The following is a 21,167-nucleotide window of genomic DNA, read 5'->3' on the forward strand; positions in this document are numbered from 1 at the left end:
GGTCTTCTATTTGTATCCGTAAAGCAGATGGAATGGTCTAACTCTAAGAATGGGCTGGAAGAGGTTGCAACGTTAGTAGCAGATGATGATGGCAATCTCCCCCTCCCCCACCACACTGGTAACCGCATGTACTCTCCTTTTCTGAACGCGTCAGCGCTCTCGGATGCTCCAGGATGCTCCAATGTTTAACTTCCGGGTTTCAAAACGGTTACATCCTGAGTGAAGTTACGGTAGATCATTGTGTTCTGCTTTGCACTGTTGTCAAATTGCTGATTCGGTTGTTCCTGGCTTCCCTCTCTCATTCTATGATGAGACGAGCTCCCAGCTTCTTTGTACTTCAGGCCTCCCACGTTGACACTCAGTTACGACACCATGGCGTAGCAGCCATGCGCGCCCCTCGCTCTGCACTTAATTTTCTACTGTGCGTCCATTTACATCGAATGAACATTTCAGGAAACTGCTTTGTCGGCGGTAAGATGTGGGTGGGCATAATGACAAACAGTTGGGCATTATAAAGATGTCGAATGGCGATGGAGATGCGCCATACCATGGTAGGCTACTGAGGGTTGAAAGCAGTTCCAACTATGACTGCGATGGTAACGCGTTCATCCTCATGTCGTTCACAGACAGTCTGAATAGTGTGTAACCAAACGTTTTGCACCAAGAGAGTATTTAGAAGGACCCTTATCTATTTCGAAGAACTGGTCCTGAATGGTTGATATAGCAAAACGGCGATTGGTATCTCCAGCATGAACTTTAAAAGTGAATTTAGTCGTAATTTAATAGAGTATCCACGTCGAATAACAATGAAAGGGATACTTTGGTATGAGGCGTTGTGTGTTTTTCACGCATGTAAATAGTTTTACGCATTTAAGGACTTTGTTAGTTATTTGCTTGTATTGTGAATCACATTTGTGACAACTCGCTGTGATCTACGAATAGCAATGAAGATATAGGCACGTAGATAGCTATACTTTGTATGAATGCGTGGTGTCTGTTCTTTCAGTGCAGAGAAGAGTGAGTAAATTGACAGGGACTGCGAATTCGTGGCGCTCGGTGGGAATGTAGATTGGCCGTGAGAAGTACCAAGATAGTCCGCGTAATTGCGTTAACGCTGCGTCTCGAATGGCGCTGGGGTTAACGCACCTGCATAGTAACAGATGGCCTCCCTCTGGAATTCTACAGTACCCTTAGCTATGTGATAGCACCACGGTGGAGTACGATCTGCCACGAATTAATGTGCTCTGACGTTCCCTTACCGCCGGCTTTTGTGGAGGGGCTGATTATCCCGATACACAAACACTAGCCGCGCGCGATTAGCCGAGCGGTCCAGGGCGCTACAGTCATGGACTGTGCGGCTGGTCCCGGTGGAGGTTCAAGTCCTCCCTCGGGCATGGATATGTGTGTTTGTCCTTAGGATAATTTAGGTTAAGTAGTGTGTAAGCTTAGGGACTGATGACCTTAGCAATTAAGACCCATAAGATTTCACACACATTTGAACATCTGAACACAAACCCTAGGGTGGTACACGGGTACGGGACTACCGACCACTGACGCTCCTCAACTGCGACTTTAAAATATTCACCAGATTATCAGCGGCAAGCCTCTATCAAACTTCGCTTGGCGGAAATAACAACATTCAGACGGCTCTTGTTGGATATCGCGACTTCATCGCCCTAGCAATGACGTGCCGACTCCGTGCTGCACTATATTCTTTTGCAGCAATATATTTTGATAGAGTGAGTCATACCTATCTTGCAGACGTCCTGCACACATGCGATTTCCACGACCATTTATCACTGTCGTGATGCGGCTACTCAACAATGCCTCCTCCAAAGTGCTCGTCAATGGACGTACGACCAAATCTCTCGTCGTAGCGAGATCGGTCCGACAAGGATGTTACTTATCTACGACGTTATACGCACTGGCTCTCGATCCATTACTTTGTGGCCTATAGCACCGCTTGACAGGACTGACTTTGCGATGATACATTTTGACGTGCAAGTCATATGCGGATGACCTGGTGCTGATAGTCCAGAATGAAAACGATATGAATGTGACTTTAGATTGGATACGCAAATACGAAACAGCACTATAAATGTGGACAAGTCTGTAGCGATGAATATTGGTGTTGGACTAACGGAAGAATGTGTAGCACCCATACGGCTCGTGGATACCTTGAAACGCCTAGATATTGTTTTCACCCATGAAATATGTTGCACAGCATCGTAAAACTATAAGAGACTACTACAGTTAGTCCGGACTGGCGTCAAAGGGAACATCACACGGGCATTAGACATGAACCAGCGGGTCACGTATGTTAAAACCCACCTAGCGTCACGAATTCTGCAGTATGCTCAAGTACTCCCAATGCCGGTAATAACAACACGACAAATACTGTCTGCGTTTGGTTCCTTTGCCTCGTGATGACTGGGTGTTGTGTGATGTCCTTAGGTTAGTTAGGATTAAGTAGTTCTAAGTTCTAGGGGACTGATGACCACAGCAGTTAAGTCCCATAGTGCTCAGAGCCAATTTCGTTTGGTTCCTTCGTGAGTGCAGGTCTACTGATTGAAGTAAGACACGGTTCCCTTACCCTCCCTCTCAGCAGGGTTGGACTTGGTGTTGCGCATGTTCATGACCGAGTGGTAGTACAATGTTAAAACTGTGGAGACGACATCAGACTTGTCGGACACAAATCTTAATAGAAGAACTAGCACCAGTTTGTCGAATGACACCAGTTGAGGCCCAGCACATTTCCCAGTCACTCCACCACATACGCACTTTTTTTTAATAGAGTACAGTTACGTTCAGACGCCTATGCCGGGAACCAGACCTGCAAACGCCCGTGACATCTATCGGATACTAACGACCGGACGACACAGCAATCCTATTAAGAGGAAGCATCCACATATCAGTTGGAAAGTAGTATGGCGATCGATACAGCATGTTTCCTTAGATACAGAGACACGTGCAATGTGATACCTAGCAGTTAGTGGTAAAAATGTCACCCCATCCAGACTCCATGCGATTCACTCTGGACAACGATGAACAACGCCTCATACGCGGCCCCTGGGCAGATGTGTGCGTTTGGCGACATAAATGATCGCTTTTTTTCTTCGATTTCTTCGAATGCCACAAGGGGGGGGGGGGCAGTTGGAATGAGCATCAGAGACGCTGGCAATCATGGGGGATTTCCCCGCGATAAGTCAATCATCTTCCCACTCAACTTCTACAAAACGTAAACGGAACGAGACTAATTATTCAAAGTCAACCTTCCCGCTGCATCACGGTTCCTCGTGGTCTCACGTACTGAAGATGGTCTGTCCTTCGCCACAGTAAATCCGTTTATTATTTAGGGAATGACACTTTGCTTTCGGAGACCACTTCTGATTCTCAAGCACAACAACTGCTTGCTGTCTCGCTTCTCCACTGTTACCCTGTTCGAGGCCCACAGAACTTTCAATTCTTCCAGTGGTGTAATTTACACCAGGCTGCTCGATGATCTAAACTGAGTTCAAAATACAATCTTACATCTCCGATCATCGTCTAATGAAAAGGGCAGATTCCTCCTTAGTGCCTACCCATACTCTCTTTCTCACCTTCGACAGAGTGGTGCTTCCGTCCAAGCTCAAAGCAGGCTATGAAATTATCACTGTCCGGCCATACATTTCGAACTCAATGCGCTGCTACCAGTGTCATCGTTTTAACCACACTAGAACGTGTTGTCGACACCTAGCCAAATGTGTCACCTGTCGTAGGAATGCGCACGAGGGTGGTTATCCACCTTCTTCTGCCCGCTGTATGAACTGCAGCGGCGGCCATGCCGCCTCCTCTCCGGAGATTCAGGTGTATCTTGATGAGTAGGCTGTGCACGGGAGATCCAGGTAAAGGAAAAGGTACCTTATCTAGTTGCTCGCAATTAATTGGCTAGTCGCAAACCCTGTGTTCTCCCGTCTGGTACCTATAGCTCTGCTGCTGTTATCCCTTGCTCCATGAAGGACATAGCCACACTGATATGCGACCTACAATTCAGCTCTGAGGTAGTAAAATCGCCCAGTGTCAAGGAAGCATCGCCATGCCCTAATCCAGCTGTGCAACAAGCCGTCAAATTCTCGCCTCAAGTTGCGAAACCACTTGCTACACAAACGGTAGGCCGGAAATGACAGAAGGACTACTCCTGTGAAGACTTCCTCCGTCCCTCCAGCCAAACAACACCCGAGTCTCATCTAACCGGAAGGGCTCGAAGAAGTCCTCCAAAGGCAACGGTCTTCTTCTTCGCCACTTCGAAGATCCTATTCGATGGTGTCGGCACGTGATACCTTAGCCCGGCAAGCTTCCATGTCGCCGGAGCGCACCAAGAACCGTCTCTCGACGTTGGACTCCACAGACCGACTGCACAAGCAAGCTGATGCTTCTGTGGACCCCATGAAGCAGGCTCCTCCTGCTTCTGTGCCCTGTAGTAACACCTCTTCCCAGCTGCCACTCGGCAGCCGCCAAGACGCTGGGGTGTCACACCCCAGCGTCTTTTCATCATGACTCTCCTCCAATGGAACATTCGCGGCTTTTTGTCCCACAAACAAGGTTTACAGCTGCTTTTAGCGTCGCAGCGTCCCCTTATACTCTGCCTTCAGGAAACGAAATTGCGCCCTCATGATCGCTTTGATATTTCACATTCCTTACCGATTCGTTTTGACCATCCCCCTGAGGTCGGCATTGCCCTCATGGGGGCGTCATACTGCTCATCGGGATGACATTCATAGCCAACCCATCTCTCTGACTACCAATCTTCAAGCTGTGGTAGCTCGCCTTCTCCTTCCCCACTTGACTTTTTCCCTCTGCACTATATATGTACCACCATCATTCGCTGTCATGAGAGCAGACTTTCTTCAACTTATTGGTCAGCTACCTTCCACATTTTTGCTACTCGGTGACTTTAAGCCACATCAGCCCCTTTGGGGTTCTCCCAGAACCTGTCAGAGAGGTGCCCTCTTGGATGACCTTCTTAACAAACTTAACTTCTTCTGCCTTAACACTGGAGCACCCACTTTCCTTTCCGACTCCTCGCACACCTATTCACATTTGGACCCATCCTTCTGCATTGCCCAGCTTGCTCATAGTCTTGAGTGGTCTGTTCTTCCTGACACCTACTCGAGCGGTGTGCTGTCCGTTTGCTGACCCCTACCCAGTCTGTGTGCCAACCTAAATGGCAGCTTCGTAAGGCTGACTGGCAGCTTTACTCTTCCCTGACGACCTTCGAAGTCCAAGATTTCCCCAGTGGGGATGACCAGGTCGAATATCTCACAAATGTTATCTGTACTGCTGCAGAACGTTTCATCCCCTGCACTTCCTGTCTACCTCGTCGTGTCCCAGTCCCGTCATGGACTGAGGCATGCCGCGAAGCAATTCGTGCACTCAGACGTGCTCTCCGCATTTTTAACCGCCACCCTATGCTGGCAAACTGCATTCATTATAAGCAGATGCGTGTAGAGTGTCGTCGCGTCCTTCGGTATAGCTAAAGAGCTAGCTGGAATCCATTCACTAGTTCTTTTAACAGTTCCACACTTTCCTCTGACGTGTGAGCCAACCACGGTCGGCTCTCTGTAAACAAGATCCATTCGCCAATTTCCGGCCTGACAGTAGTAGACGATGTTATTGTGGACCCTGTTGCTATCTCCAACACCTTGGGCCGCCATTTTGTGGAAGTATCGAGCTCTTCTCACTATCACCCTGCGTTTCACCATCTGAAACGAGCGGTGGAGGCTCGGGCGATACCCTCCTCTTCTCCGAATCGTGAGTGCTAAAATGGCGTCTTTACTATGAGGGAGGTCGAACATGGTGAGTTCATCCCAATCCTTCACCCCAGGGCCAGACACCAACCAAATTCAGATGTTGTAGCAACTTTCTCTTGAGGGCAAGTACTATCTGCTTAACATGTACAACTGCATCTGGGCAGAGCACACATTTTCACGACGTTGGCGGGAGGCCTCCATCATACAAATACCTAAGCCCGGTAAGGACAAAAACCATACTTCAAGCTACCGCCCCATCTCTCTTACCAGCTGCGTTTGCAAGGTGATGGAACGTATGATTCATGCCTGGCTGGTGTGGTGGCTCGAGTCTCGACATTTACTAACGACTGCACTGTGTGGATTTCGAGCCCAGCCTTCTGCAGTTGACTATCGTTACTTTTTCCACCCATGTAATGAACGGTTTTCTATGTAAATCCCAGACTGTGGTCGTGTTTCTCGATTTGGAGAAGGCCTACGACACCTGCTGGAGAGCTGGTATCCTCTGTAATCTTTACACATGGGGCTTCTGTGGGCGCCTGCACTGTTTTCTTCGGGCATGTTTACAAGACCGGATTTTCAAGGGGCATGTGGGTTCTGCCATGTCTGACACCTTTATCCAGGAAAATGGTGTGCTTTCCATCCTGAGCGTCGTCCTCTTTGCTATCGCCACTAACCCTATAATGGCCTGTCTCTGGCAGGGCATGTCTGGCACTCTTTTTGTAGACGATTTTTCCATCTATTGCAGTTCTCCAGGGACCTGTCTCACTGAGCGGCGTCTTCAGCGCTGTCTTGATTGTCTTTACTCCTGGTGCATTGACAATGGCTTTCGCTTTTCCCCAGACAAAACCGTCTGTATGAATTTCAGGCGGCACAAATGGTTTCTCCCACCATTGCTACATCTTGGGCCTGTTGCCCTTCCGTTCGTTGAAACTACAAAAGTCTGGTGTTCATGCTCTATTGGTCCTTCCATGTGTCTTACCTGGCAGTCCACTGCACACTGACCCTCCTCCATTTGTACCAGTACCTTGTACATTCGAAACTCGACTATGGGTGCTTTGTTTATGCGTCTGGACGCGCATCCTTCTTACGCTGTCTCAACACTATCCACTATTGTGGCATCCGTTCGGCCATGAGAGCCTTTTACAGCAGCCCAGTTGAGAATCTGAACGCTGAAGCTGCTGAACTACCAATGTCCTACTGCCGTGACTTTCTCCTCAGCAGGTATGCATGCAGTTTCTCTGCCATGCGTGGCCACCCATCCTATGCCTCTTTCTTTGATGATTCCTTTGACTGTCAGTATGGGGCTCGTTCCTCTTCTGTGCTACCTCCTGGAGTCCGCTTTCACCACTTGCAATGGCGGCTTAACTTCACACTACCTGCAGCTTTACCAGTGGATGTGAACCCTTCACCACCTTGGGTTTGCGAAGCGGCCCATTTTAACATTTACCTTCATTCGCTTCCTAAGGACACTACTCCAGCCTCTGTCTATCGCCTCCAGTTTCGTCACCTTCCCATGGAACCCCGCCATAGTTCCTTTGTCTACACTGATGGCTCTCGGACCGACTGTGGTGCCCGGTGTGCCTTCACCATTGCCACCCGAGTCGTTCGACATCGGCTTCTGGCACACTCCTCAGTATTTACAGCCGATCTCTTTGCCTTGTATCAGGCCATGGAGTACATCCGGCGACACTGCCTTTCCAATTGTGTCCTCTGCTCAGACTCACTCAGTGCTCTCCAAAGTCTATGTGCGCTGTACGCTGCTCATCCCTTAGCGCAGTGGGTCCAGGAGAACTGTCACTTGTTCATTCTTCGTGGAGCCAGAGTAATGTTTCTTTTGGTCCCTGGTCTTGTGGGTCTGCCAGGAAACGAGGTTGCTGACGCTGCTGCAAAGGCTGCAGTCCTCGTACCTCAGCCCACGATTACCTATATTCCCTCCGATGATCTCTGCGTTGCCGTCTGTCAGGAGTTGGTGTCCCTTTGGCATCGCCAATGGTCCTCCATTCACGGGAATGAGCTTCGGCTTAAGCCTCTCTCAGCGCGTTGGACAACCTCCTCTCGGCTCTCCCGCCGGCAGGAGATTATTTTAACTCGGCTGCGTATTGGGCACTGCCTTTTTAGCCATCGTCATTTGCTAAGTGGCCCTACCTCACCACTTTGTACACACTGCGTCCAAATTTTAACTGTCCACCACTTTCTGCTGGAATGCCCTGTTTTTCTAACCATTTACGTTGCAGCTTCGCTTTGCCCTCTGATTTATCAGCAGTTATAGTGAATGACGCTCGGGCTGTCGACCGAGTTTTACTTTTTAGCCGCCGCAACAATATGGCGAAGGCCATTTAATTTTTAGTTTTGGAGTTCCATTTCTGTATGGTGTTTTTTAGCCTTTTTTCCACGTGCCCGTTTTTAGCAGTCTCCTCTTCTGTCTCTTGGTACGGACTTACAATGGTGTAACTCCTCTCTGTATTCGTGTTCTATAGTTTTGACTTCGGCGCATAGGACACCAATTGCATTTTGCGCCCTAATACAAACCAAAACAAAACAAACCATACGCCTACGAGAAGACAGACACGGATGACACAGCAGCAGAGGCACTGGAAATACGGATCTCCATTGCGGTATGCGTTTCTTTCTTTGTGTAATCCGAGAACAATGTTCAGTTTACTAGCTTTCAAGAAATACAGAAATAATATTTGTAGTATGACAGTGAAGTCGTTGTTACCGAAATTTAACTTCACTTAAATGTTATATGTGAACCATGATTTGCTTTAGTTTGTGAAAGATGTTTATTGAAATCTGAAGCATGGTTGGAGAAATATATCTTTTTAACATAATTTTATTGTGTTTTTCAATTTCTGACATAAAACAAATAAGCAGGAGACCCCAGGTTCGAATCCTGGTCCGGTACATATTTTGGCTCGTCGCCGCTGATTCCGCAAAATGTCCCACCTCAGCCGACAACAATTTATACATATAGCTGTACTTTTACGAGTACTTTAACTGTCATCTACTATAGAATTTGCCAAAAAAAAAAAAACAGAAGTTATTACCAGAGGTTATCGGGTAAAATGAATTCTAAAGCTGAAGTAATTTTTATTACTTTTTAAGACAATTTTTGTTAGATACATTAGGTATAATTAGTTATAACTTTCCACCGTGTGCTAAATTATCTGCATTATTCACTACAGTTGCTCTACACATCCATATCTACGTAACAGTATTCACTCTCATACGGAGGTGCATGGTTTGAGGAGTGTCCACAGAGGCGTGGCAGCATACTACGATTGGAAATTAGAGAGAGAACGATAGGATAGTAGGAGACAAGTTTGCGGATGACGTAGGTTGTTAGAGGTGTTCAGTGTGAGGAGAAGTGGAAATTTCGTGATCTGGGAAAGGATACATGGGGGAAGGTAAACGGATGTGGAAGGCGAGATCGAGTGCCATATGTTCAATGATTTGGAGAAACGTGGATGGGGCAGATATCCGTGCAATATTTGCAAAGGAAAGGATGTGTCTGATCGAGGTTTTCTACGTGTTGAGGACAGTGAATGCGTGTAATTCCAAAGACCGTCCTGATAGTAGCTTTCGTAGCTTTAGTGTAATTGGGTTTTTTGTTACATAGGTAGAAGTTGAGGTTCCTATGTTAACTGCGGTCGATGGTTAGTACAAGATACTTTAGTTCAACAGTTAACTGGATTCAATGGCTGTAAATGGCAAAATAGATATCATGGTGTTTGAATGTGTGGTTGGTTTGTCCCATAATTATTACCTGTGTTTTGGTAGGGTTGATCTTGAGGAGCCATTGGTTACATTAGGAGCGTGAACTGAAAGATGGGGTTTGGAGGAATCGTTGGGATTTCAGCAGTGTAGGATGGAGGGCGGGAAAAGCGTTATCATCAATGTACTGTAGGAGGTGGGCTGCTGGAGGAGGTTTGGCCATCTAAATAGTGAACAAGAGATAAAGAAGAGGAGAAAGGGTGGAGATTTGGCGCAGTGGGATGGAAGTAACGAAAATTGGAATTGTTAATAGTGTCAAAGGATGAACGATTAGAGAGGAAGGCTGTAATAACTGGAAATGCATAGGTCTGAAGTCCGCAAAGGAGACCAGAGTGCCATACATGATCGTAGGCATTATCTGGGTGAGTGCAGCAAAAAATAGAGGAATTACAAATGTTACCTGGTGGGTTAGGAGATCAAATAGATGCACGAGCTGGTCACCAGAGAAGAAGCTAGGATGGAAGCCACACTGGTTACTGGGAAGGAAATGGTTTTGACTCAGATGTTGATTGATGCTTTGTGAGAGGATGGAATAGAAGACTGATAAACACTGAGATAAGGTGTATGGACAGTAGGAGGAAATATCAGTAGAAGGTTTACGCAATTTTTTGGAAAAACAGGGTTTAGGATGTTTTCCGCAATTCTGGAGAGTAGACTGTAGGTAGGATTCTTGGAGTAGGGGCAGGGCTTATAGGGGAAGTGTGAGGCGATGAGGACACATTGCCTTGATAGGACTGTGGGCGGATATAGCGTCTGACAAAGTATGCTGCAGAAACGCCGTGGCTGGACTGCTGGAAGGTGAGGGGGTGGCTTCTAGTCTGGATATCTATGGACTTTCCTGTAGGCAGTCAAGGAGATGAAGATATGAGGAGAGCGTTAGATGGTCACTTTCTATTAAATCAAGGGCTTCAGCAGTCAAGTATCCGAGGATGGAGGGAGTTACTACGACTATATTTGGAGTGGTGTTGCTCTCAGGAAGGGTGCAATGTGGGAAGGGAAGAACGTGACTTTGGAAGGAGTCTGTAATCTGACACCAAACCTGCTGTTATGCAGGTAATCTACTACAGATGTTGTGGTCAGCGGCAACAATTTAGTTGTCGATGGTGGGGGAGACTTTGAAGACTCACTTAGGGAAGACAGGGCCTGAACTATTGTTATATGTGGAGGGGGGGCATGTGGGCATGGTAGGAATTCAGTTCAGAGACCCCATCTTCTCATGTGATCTTATGACCAACCTGCTTTATCATAACAGAGGGGGTGGGAGGACAGCAGGCAGGCTGTGGTAATTTGGATTTGGAGATGTTGTATTAGGTAGCGGGGAAGAGGGGGGACGGGGGGAATATTGGAGAGTGGGGGGGACCACGAGGACTGGGGCCAATGGTGATGCATGGGATTTTGAGGAGGTGATCTGTATGGAAGTTGGGGTTTGTGGAGGGACGTACTTGAGGGATTTGGCATGTAGGAATTTAGGGTCAGGGTTGGATAAGGGGAGGGTGTAGTCTAAGTGAAAACATGTGCAATTTTCAGTCTGAAGAGAAATTTACGAATGTATGCTATAAGATGTATATATGATGAACGTCAAATGATTCCGTGCTGTATTTGGCAATTCTTTTCAGTTGTGATGACTAAAAGAATGTATGCTAGAAGCTAAACAAGTAAAAAGATAATAGTTTCATCGCTAGCAGTGCATTAACCAATAGAAACCGTAGTAACACATCATGATCTGACTCATTTGGATATTATACGTGCCAACCACGTTACATGTAAGCGGGCTACAATTAATCCGTTCAGGAATCCGTGATATAACATCAAATAATGAAACACAATTGGAATGGCTTAAGCTTCTTATAGCATGGAACACGTACAAATTTACAATATTCTTGTCTACTTTGTATATTTGGTCATCAGTTCAGTGTTATCTATCATTCAAGAGCTATGACACTTAGGTGGCATATTGACATATTTATATGCAAGAAACAAATCTGATACTCTGCCAGCCGTCAGTGGTTTATTGAGAAGAGGAAACTGGACAACAGAAACTGAACATCATTTGTAATAGTAACAATTTTTTTTATCTCGTTGTGTACCATAAAATTTCAACGCGGTATTTTAACAACATAATACCAAATTGATACTGCTCAAGTTATAAACAATCAAGTCGATTCCCAATGGCACGTCGGGAGACAGGACTCAAACCCCAACGTCGCAGACTAGTCTGGACGCGCCACAATACACACTTGTCAGATTAAGCAAGTACTAGGTGTGCACAGGGTATCTCAAAAACAAATACAAAAATGTAAGAACCTGGACCGACCTTTCCAGTCAATAAACAGTTTAAGAAAGAGGCATATTTATTTTAAGATAAAAGTGAACTGTATCTGTTAGATGCATTTCATATTATTTACACGAAATACACACAAATTTGATTTATTTGGTACTTTCGGTTTGCCCCCATTCAGTGATATAGAGCTACATTAAAGTATTTACTTTTCCGGAAATCATCCAGTTCCATGTACGTTACCTACATTTTTGCTTCCAAATTTTCTTTTTCTCTGTATCCTCTGTATGAGTGAGTGAATGAATGTGTATGTTGAGTTTGTCTTTTATGTGGTAGCAGTACAGTAAGTTAGCTGTCTGTTGTGGTAGTAACAGTGTCGCGAACGCAGGTTTTTCAGTCAAGGTAAGGATATTTGTGTCCTTTCGGTATTCATTCGACAATAGTTAAGTTTATGGCGGAAAGGACACCTTTGGTCTCTTCCAGCTACTTGGGATAAGTTCGTTACAGGACGATCGTGCTTTTGTCAATCGGGACTCAACGTTTGGTGCGTGAAGATGGTACTCTTAGAGCGACTTGGCGCTGGTGAGTGTGTTAATATGTAAATTTGTGATAGTGTGTAAGCGTTTGATTTACTAGTTCGGTCTCATTTAGTTTTCAGAGTTTAGTCCTGAATATTTTTTTGTGTTCAGTAAGTTTTTCCGGTCTTTGCTTTGTGTAACCAGAACACCATGTGTACGAAGATCGTAACTCCATCGCAGGTTTAAATCTCAGTTGCCTGACGTCTCTTTTAATTTAAGTGTGTGCATGAACTATTCTCACGTGTGTTTTATTTCTTCTGCTTTTCATTTCGTTTCAGTTTTAAGATTGGGTATCTTTGTTCATACCGCGTGGTGGTATTTCACTGTGTGTAATTTCAGTACCATCTTGAATAAGTTTTATTCTTAATTATGCTTGACATTTTATTGCTCTTTTTGTCTTTCCGGTTTACATTTGTGTTCTTGAAGTTTTAACGAGTCTTAGTAATTTTGCTTTGTAGTTGAATATTCACGGCATTAGTGCGTGTTTCACATCAGCATACCTTAGTTTCATGTGGAAGATAATTGTCCGAAAGTGTTCCGTAGTATTCGTATTCACAATTACTCAGTCACAGCGATAGAGATGAACCTCTCTGCTTTGACTTGTTACGAGGGGCAGAATTCTTTTAATCTCTATTCTTACGTAAATGAATCGTGTATGAGCGAACTTTTCCTACACGCGCCTAAGATTTCGTTCTGATTTATCACTGCAGTATGCCTCAGCACTCAGTATAATAATAATTTGATTAAGTTAAATAATTAAATAACAGGCAACGACAAATCATAGTTGAAAATTTCTTGACGAATTCTTAATATGATGTTTCATTTCAATAAACTATGTTAAACTGTGATTACTACTTCTCAAACAAACCTCTACCCCCTTTGTAATATTATTTTAATACATCCAGTGTGTGGTTTCTGAAGCGCAAAAGGCAGACCTTATATTTCTAAATTTTTGTCTGATTATGTTATTTTTTTGTTGAGGCTTTAGCTCCTGCTTGCTCTGAATTATTTGATTTATCGCGTGTATTTAAATTGTTTCCATATGCTCATTCCCTCTATTAGCTTGGATCTTTTTATTAATGTTATCACTTTAGCAATGCTTACCAATTCAATGATTAATTCAGTTCTTTTGTCTCATATCTTCCGAATTGTAATTAAATTGGATGGCTACCTAGCAAGGTTTTGTTGTACGTGGAACTTACACTACACTTCAGAGTCTGACATTGGCCTACTTCCCCAGTTCCTGTTTGCAAATCTCTTTCCAGTTAACCATACACACATTAATAACCATGTAATAACATTAAAAACTCTTCCTTTAAAATAACGCAACACAGCGAACAGTAAGTAACAAACCCTTCCACAATTTGTCACTGGCCAATAAGCGACCAGAATATTAGAATAGGGGATTGTTATTGCTATAAAGCCGAGTACTATTAGAAAAAAGAGTTGATAACACCGGTGAAGACGATCTAGACATGGCAGAAATTTACAAATAATGCCACAGTTTAAATAACTCCCAAAAGTTCATCATCAAGCGCAGAAACAATAATAAAATACATCGATCAACATACAGAGTAAGAGACTGAGCTGTATCACAAGGGGGAGGGGGGGGGGGGCGACGGAGGGGCAGACTTGGCAAAGCGCCTGTGTAATGATTTCAATGCGGCCGACACACTGCCACTGTTCAGTCACAATTTAACCAATTCTAAACACTCTCAGACGGTATAGTCCTTTGGTAGCAGTAGTCTACCGATGACACAGGGTGTCCGGGAAGTAGGGATGAATATTAAAGTGCTATAGAACATACAAAACTTATTAAAGTGTTATGTTTCTTTTACTACCGAAAGAAAATACCATCACGTTCACCGCATGGCATCAGCGCATTGCACGGCATCTGCAGCAGCAATTTGAGCCGCAGTTGGTACCACAGAGACACAACGAACTGTTACAAATCGTCTACTTGAAGGTTGGCTTCGAGCCGGTCTCACTGAACCCAAACCACCGCTATTTGCGACTTCATAGGTGTTAAACGAGACTGCACGGGAGGGAAAGACGGAGGTCTGTTGTACTTTTTGATGAAAGCTGGTTCAGCCTCGGTGCCAGTGATGTCCGTGTGTTGGTTAGTAGGAAGTCGGCTGAGGCCTTGGTGCGAACCTGTCTGCATGCTAGACACACTGGAACTACGACTGGGGTTATTGTCTGGAGTGCGATTTCGTATGACAGCAGCAGAGCTCTCGTGGTTATCCCATTCCAAGCAGCCTGACTGAAAATTTGTACATCGGTTTGCAGTTCTTGAACAGCATTTCAGGGGGTATTTTACAACAGGATAACGCTAGCCCACGTGCCGCTGTTGTAATCCAACTTGCTCTACAGAGTGTTGACATATTATCTTGTCCTGCTCGATCACCAAACCTATCTTCACTCGAGCACATATGGGACATTATTGGATGACAACCCCAGCGTCATCCTCAAGCAGTGGTAATCGTCCCTGTTCTGACCTACCAAGGGCAGCAGGCATGGAACTCCATCCTACAAACTGACAACCCCCACCTGTTTGCATGTAGTATTCAACCTTCCGCCGGTTACACCGGTTGTTAATGTGCCAGCATTTCATATTTGCGACGGCTGATCTCCTTACATTAATCTTCATTCATAATCACTTAAATACGGTGCCTAGACAAATGCATTCCCGAAGTTAATAATTTCTTCGTAGTGGTTTCAAAAATGGCTCTGAGCACTATGGGACTCAACTTCTTAGGTCATTAGTCCCCTAGAACTTAGAACTAGTTAAACCTAACTAACCTAAGGACATCACACACATCCATGCCCGAGGCAGGATTCGAACCTGGGACTGTAGCGGTCTCGCAGTTCCAGACTGCAGCGCCTGGAACCGCACGGCCACTTCGGCCGGCTATATTGGTTTCTTTTGCAGTCAATGTATATTGTAGATTGTGGTTTAAAATGTTGCAGTGAAATAAAATTATAATGTCGTAAGTGTTTAAAGCTTAAAGCAAAAGCCCCTTAGACCAAATGTGTGCTCCATTATATCCAATAAGTCTAAATTACAGACGTATCATGCTGGTGCTTGTACAGAATTGCTTTGTGCTTATCGATTCTAAAACGCAAAGCATGAGCTGGCCAATGTGTGCGTAGGATAATCGTTAGACGGCTATATTCACTCTAGGTATGAAGTATTGACATATAAAACCTAAAGTAAGAGGATATATTCTCCTTTCTGTAGAGCGTTTTAATCTTACTACCAAATAAGTTTGTATATACTTTAGACACTGGTGTGTGTAAAATGTGTGGACGAAAGTAGCTTGTGTATGATATGTCACCGCCACGTAACATAGATCGATGAAACGTGGACCACTCATAGAAAGAACTCCGCTGGTATAGTGTGGAAGACAGTGGAAAAAAAAACATAATGAGAGAAACAGAAATAACGCTTTTATTCAAACATAACAATTACACGTAAGTCAGCGCGGTTTGTGGTGGGTCCCTGGGTATTACAAATGGCGTGACTTGGTTCTTAACAGAGTGTGTGACGACCACGGAGGGCAGTGAGAAGTACACCCATGCTTGCCTCAGTGTGGGTAAGGAATTCTTCTGGGTGTGGCCTCCATTCCCACAACAGCGCGTTTGACAACTGCTGGATGGTCATTGTTTCATGTGGACGGAATATAACAGATGTCCCGAATGCATCCAACATGTGCTCAACGGAATGTAAGTCGGGGGAACGGGCAGTCCAGTCCATTTACAGAACGTTCTCTCGTCGCAAGGGCTCCTCCACCGGCACTGTACGATGCTGTCACGCATTGTCATCCATAACAATGAAGTATGGGCCGAATTCACCCCCGAAAAACCGCACACGGGCTAGGAATGGTCTCACAATAGCGTTGACCGGTGACTGTACCGTTATAAAATGTTCGGAAATCAGTTCGCCCATGTAACTTCATGCCTCCCCACAACATAGTACGTGCACCACAAAAACGACCACGTATGACAATGTGGTTGGATTACGTGTTCTCACTCTCTCACCACATGAGGTTATACCCACAGTCGTAATCAGACCGCTCAGATTAGCGTGAGAGGTCAATAGTTATCGGCGAGCTAACTGATGTAATCTGATTTGACTTCGGCACAGAAAATCCTGCAGATACTCAGGAAGCCGAGCTGAAAGTAATAAATAGGGCAAAAGAACATTCATTGTCCGAAACACGATTGACAAGGAATCTCTGGAAACAGTAATAACAACAGGAATAATAATAAAATACCTCATTTTCAGCGCGCTGAAAGACCTAAAGTAGAACGATCACACAGAACTACTGGAAAAGCAGAGACCAAGCTGAGATAATTTCAGAGGTTCCTATAGACTTTGTTTATCCATCCATGAAAGAGGTGGCTTACAAACCAATCTTTCGACGTATTCTTTAGTTCGCCGGTCTTGGGTTCTTACGAGGTGTCATTAATAGAAGAGGGAGTAATGGCTCAACAAAGCGGGACGCTTTTCGTCGCTAGGTCGTTTAGTAACTATGAGATTGTAGTGGAAAGGCGCACTTAAGTATTCAAGCAGACGCTAAAAGAGAGGCGGTATGCATTAGAGACAGAATTAAAGTTAAAATTTCGAGCGCGTGCTCTCTAAGGAGAGTGAGGTATCGTATTGCGTTAGTGCATACGAAAAATGTGAAGACCTGAGGGCGCAATGTCAGGTGAACAAGATGGGTCCAGAATAACTTCCCACCCCAGATCCTGTACAGTGTTTATGCCAGTCTAGCAGAATGCGACCTGATGTCATCGTGGAATAGCTTTACGTCACTCAGTGTTCCTGGTCGTTGTTCTTAGACTTCATCTGCAAGATGTTTCAGTTGCTAGCAATAGATGTTAGCAGTGATGTTTACACCTCGAGGAAGGAATTCGTAGCTCACCACACAGTCGCTGTTCCACTAGATGCATAACATTATCTTTTGTAGATGTGCGCATGTCTTTGTACGAGCAGTTGCTTCTTTGTTTGGGCTCAACCATTCCTTTCTTTTCCTTATGTCAGCATAAAGAAACCATTTCTCGTCACTAACAACGATGCAGGATATGAATGGTCGCTGTTGTTCATGAGCCAGTTGATGACTAGCAAGGAGAGTTGCACACGTGGCCACACGCTGGTTTTTGGGATTTTGGATTTTAGGGTGCAGTACCCACACACTCGATTTATGAACCTTCCCCACTGATGCAACTGTCGCACGATGGTGGACTGATCACAGTTAATCACATTTGCCGGTTCTCGAATACGTTGACGTGGATAATTGCAGATTAATGCTTTTAAACTATCTTCATCCAACTCTAAATGTTTTCGTGAACATAGAGAGTCACTAATGTCAAAACGAACCTACTTAAAACGAGAAAACCATTTTCTTTGCCGTGTTCTATCCAGCGGCATTATATACAGCACAAATGTCTCCCCCTACTGAATTCAACTAAAGGAATATGTTGGAAATGTTCCGATTTCTCCACTTGGCACTCAATTTTCTAGCTCCCACAGCTCCACTCACTCTTCAAATGAATAAATAACTGTATGTAATCCCAAATAGCATCAGTGAACTACATATAAAAATGAAAATCAATAAATAAGCCCCTGGATACCGGAATACCAACACGCAAAACAAAAGCCGCTACGAACTTATGCATCAACCTAATATTGTTTCACTTCTCATGCATTATCCGATATGACCTTAGTGGGAAAATCATACAATTTTGTAACATCCACGAGATAAATTTTAGCTACAGTGCGACGAGAGGAATTTATGCCTCTAACAGTTGTAAGCATTATCTGTCCGACATATGAAAAAACAGTAAAACAAAACGATGATAAATATTAATTATTTATTTATATTTTATGATGTAATTGGACATATCGATGTGTATCATACAAAGACAATGATAATTGTAAATTTCTTTTATAATTTGCGTTTGTCTACCTTTGTTTTTACCTTTTTATGGTTGGCTTTTGTAGGTTGCGGACGCAAGACGCATATCAAACTGACATCTGTTAAGAAATATAATTATTTGTTAATTATTACTTGAGAATAGAGTTCAGTATTACTATAAATATGAGTGAATAATTATTTGTAACTTTAATTCCTCCCTCAATAAGCATTATCTCTGTTAATTATTTCTTTCCGCTGCAAGGAGCGCAGCCATTGATGATAGCGATTCGTATCGCGTTTTTATCTGTGGTTCTTAGGAAAAAATCACAGGTTTTCTTGATGAAAATTAGTGTAAATAGTGCACAACATGAAAGTAAAGTTTAATAAGCATTTCAAATACTTATCCTGGTAAAAGGAAAGTTGATCTGACAACAGAAAGTCTCTATTAATTGTCTGCCGTCATCTTAACAATTATCTCAGCGGCAAATTCAAATTACGCAACTCTGCAGACATAAATGCCGAAGGTAATAAAAACGTGTAAAAATAAATGTGCAACGGCGGTCCCGAACTTATTTTAATGAAAATAGTTCGAATCAGATTGGTTCTTCAAAAACATTGCTCATAGCACACGATCCATGTAACAAACTTTTTCTTGCTGATGTGTGGGGCTGCAATTAATTGCGCACGAGTTGCGAAGAATATTGTGTCAGCTAACATACGTCAGTGTTGTGCGTGGCTGATATTCGGTGGTTTTAATGATCATTTTGCTGAAGATAACTGTTTCCATCGTAATCAATAGTTGTACAGAATCTGTTGTATCAGCAAATCAGGTTGGGGAGGCATGAGCGATAAACACAGATCGCCTAACCAAGCTAGTATGACAATTTAGCCTCCTTTGAAACATTAATCTCGCAAAGAGAAGGTTTTCATTTTTGACAAAACAGTTACTGTGTTTCTCGACACCATACCGGTACAACAGTCAATTGTATGACTTACGACTTCAAATGGATCTCACGATCTTGCTTGGTGCACTTTCATACAGCTTTGTCCTGTCTGCGAGATTTTGAAGAAATTTTGCTCCTGGAGATGATCTCTCCAAATGCAACGACATTCTGATGCGTTAGGGTTTGATGTTCTAGTGTGGTTTCAGACAACTATCACGGACATCATTGGTCTCAATGTTCCTAACACATTTCGTTGATAGAGTGTTTTTGTTTTTCCTGGGACTGGGCCACAAAACCTTGCTGCCTTTCTGCACTAGACCGTCGTGGTCTTGCAGTGGAACAGTCAGACACATTTCACAATTTAAATTTCTGTAACTAATACTGTGCTGTATGTCCCTAACTGTGTCTCATCATGAAGGGTAGTGTTTGATTTCTTGTCGATATCAATGCGATTGGTGGCATGTCCTCCAAACTAGTTGTATACGGATGAGGAAATAAATTGTCTACGTCCAAATGAAACCATCTATTATATAGTTTTGTCAAGTAAATGCTAAGCCACAATATCCGACCCATCTTCCTCATATTTAAATGTACAAAACCGGTAACAAAAGCGGTATTCCCATGAAGTAATTTAGAATAACCTCAAAAGCATATTTAGTAAGGTTTCTGGTATTCCTGCCTACCGTCTACTGTGTTATGAGAAAGTGTCATTACACTGCAGTTTAGCAATCATGCGATATTCTTTTCTCGTGGTCAGCTTTATGTAGTTGCCACATAACGATCTATCCGTGTATTCCGGATACGTCGCGTTAACGAATCAAAACACATAGAAAAACTAGCGTTACTTCATATAATACGTGTAGTAGCGCCACCCTGTTATAGGCCATGATGACTGCTGGTGACTCGTTAGTTTTAAAATGGTACACTAGCACTTAGGGAACGCTTGCATATCAGTAAGTCTCAGAGCTAACTAGGACTGTACAAGCAAATCGATGAACTTCTTTCCTTCGTCAACTCACAGAGGCTTTAACGTTAATGGGCAAAAGCTACATTTTCTTATTTTTATAATTCCATGCACAGTAAGATTACCGAGTCTAAAGAATTGAACAAAAATAGCACAACTTGCCAGAGGTCCTCCTTGCATCACAGGTCTTCAGTTTCAATGTTTCAGGCAATTTCAGAAAAGTTTCTCCCAGATGTCATCGAGAACGAGTAGCAACAGTTCTCACTGGAGCCCGGTTCGCTAGAGCTTCGTACGAATGCCACTGAATACGTAATCACAGGGCGCAGATTTTCACTGCATTTCGTGCTGACATTCAGCTGATAATGAGAGGTCACGGTCGCTCTATCAGAGCCAGAACTATGAACTAATTCCCGAGTCTGTGTTTTTTTTCTTTTTTACCACATATTTGCATAATATTAGCGAAGAGACTAGAGGTAATTCCAAAGGCGCACATTTAACAAATGAATGAAACAATTGCAGTAGACCACAACGAAACTACGAAATGACAAAGAAAATAAAACAAATGTTTGGATACGTAATTGATACATAGTCTCGGAGTAGCTAATTTTTTTTTTCTTTGCGTTAAGATATCACGTAGATCTTTGTAGACAGATCATTATCCCTTGTATACTCTTGTGGTTAGATTTATTTCAAGCCTTAGCGAAAACTAGTACTAAATGAATTAACTCTTGACCCTTTAGTGGAACCGTAAAACGGATATATTCACTTTTATCCATTTTAACCTGATGTAGAAATAAGCTGAATCAACCGTGATTAATACGTAGACGTATCACGGCCATGAGCATCGTCCTACACTAACAATTTCAGAGAAAAGTTACACAGACACTTAACATAAATTTTCCAGTAATTTTTGTAATGA

General features: G+C 43.7%; 1 protein-coding gene across 4 annotated transcripts in view; it reads right to left on the reverse strand.

The window, feature by feature from the left end:
* LOC124789524 (cytochrome P450 4d2-like) overlaps nt 1-20,549 on the reverse strand; it is a 168,232-nt gene extending 147,683 nt beyond the window's left edge. For 3 of the 4 annotated variants that reach the window (XM_047256917.1, XM_047256916.1, XM_047256913.1), the window contains exon 1: nt 20,411-20,549. The gene's annotated coding sequence lies outside the window, so the exon portion shown is untranslated. The remainder of the gene's footprint in view (nt 1-20,410) is intronic. The other variant, XM_047256914.1, reaches the window with a different exon arrangement.
* Nucleotides 20,550-21,167: the final 618 nt, after the last annotated feature.

Source organism: Schistocerca piceifrons, chromosome 3, assembly GCF_021461385.2.
Source record: "Schistocerca piceifrons isolate TAMUIC-IGC-003096 chromosome 3, iqSchPice1.1, whole genome shotgun sequence".
Classification (NCBI taxonomy): Eukaryota; Metazoa; Arthropoda; class Insecta; order Orthoptera; family Acrididae; genus Schistocerca; species Schistocerca piceifrons.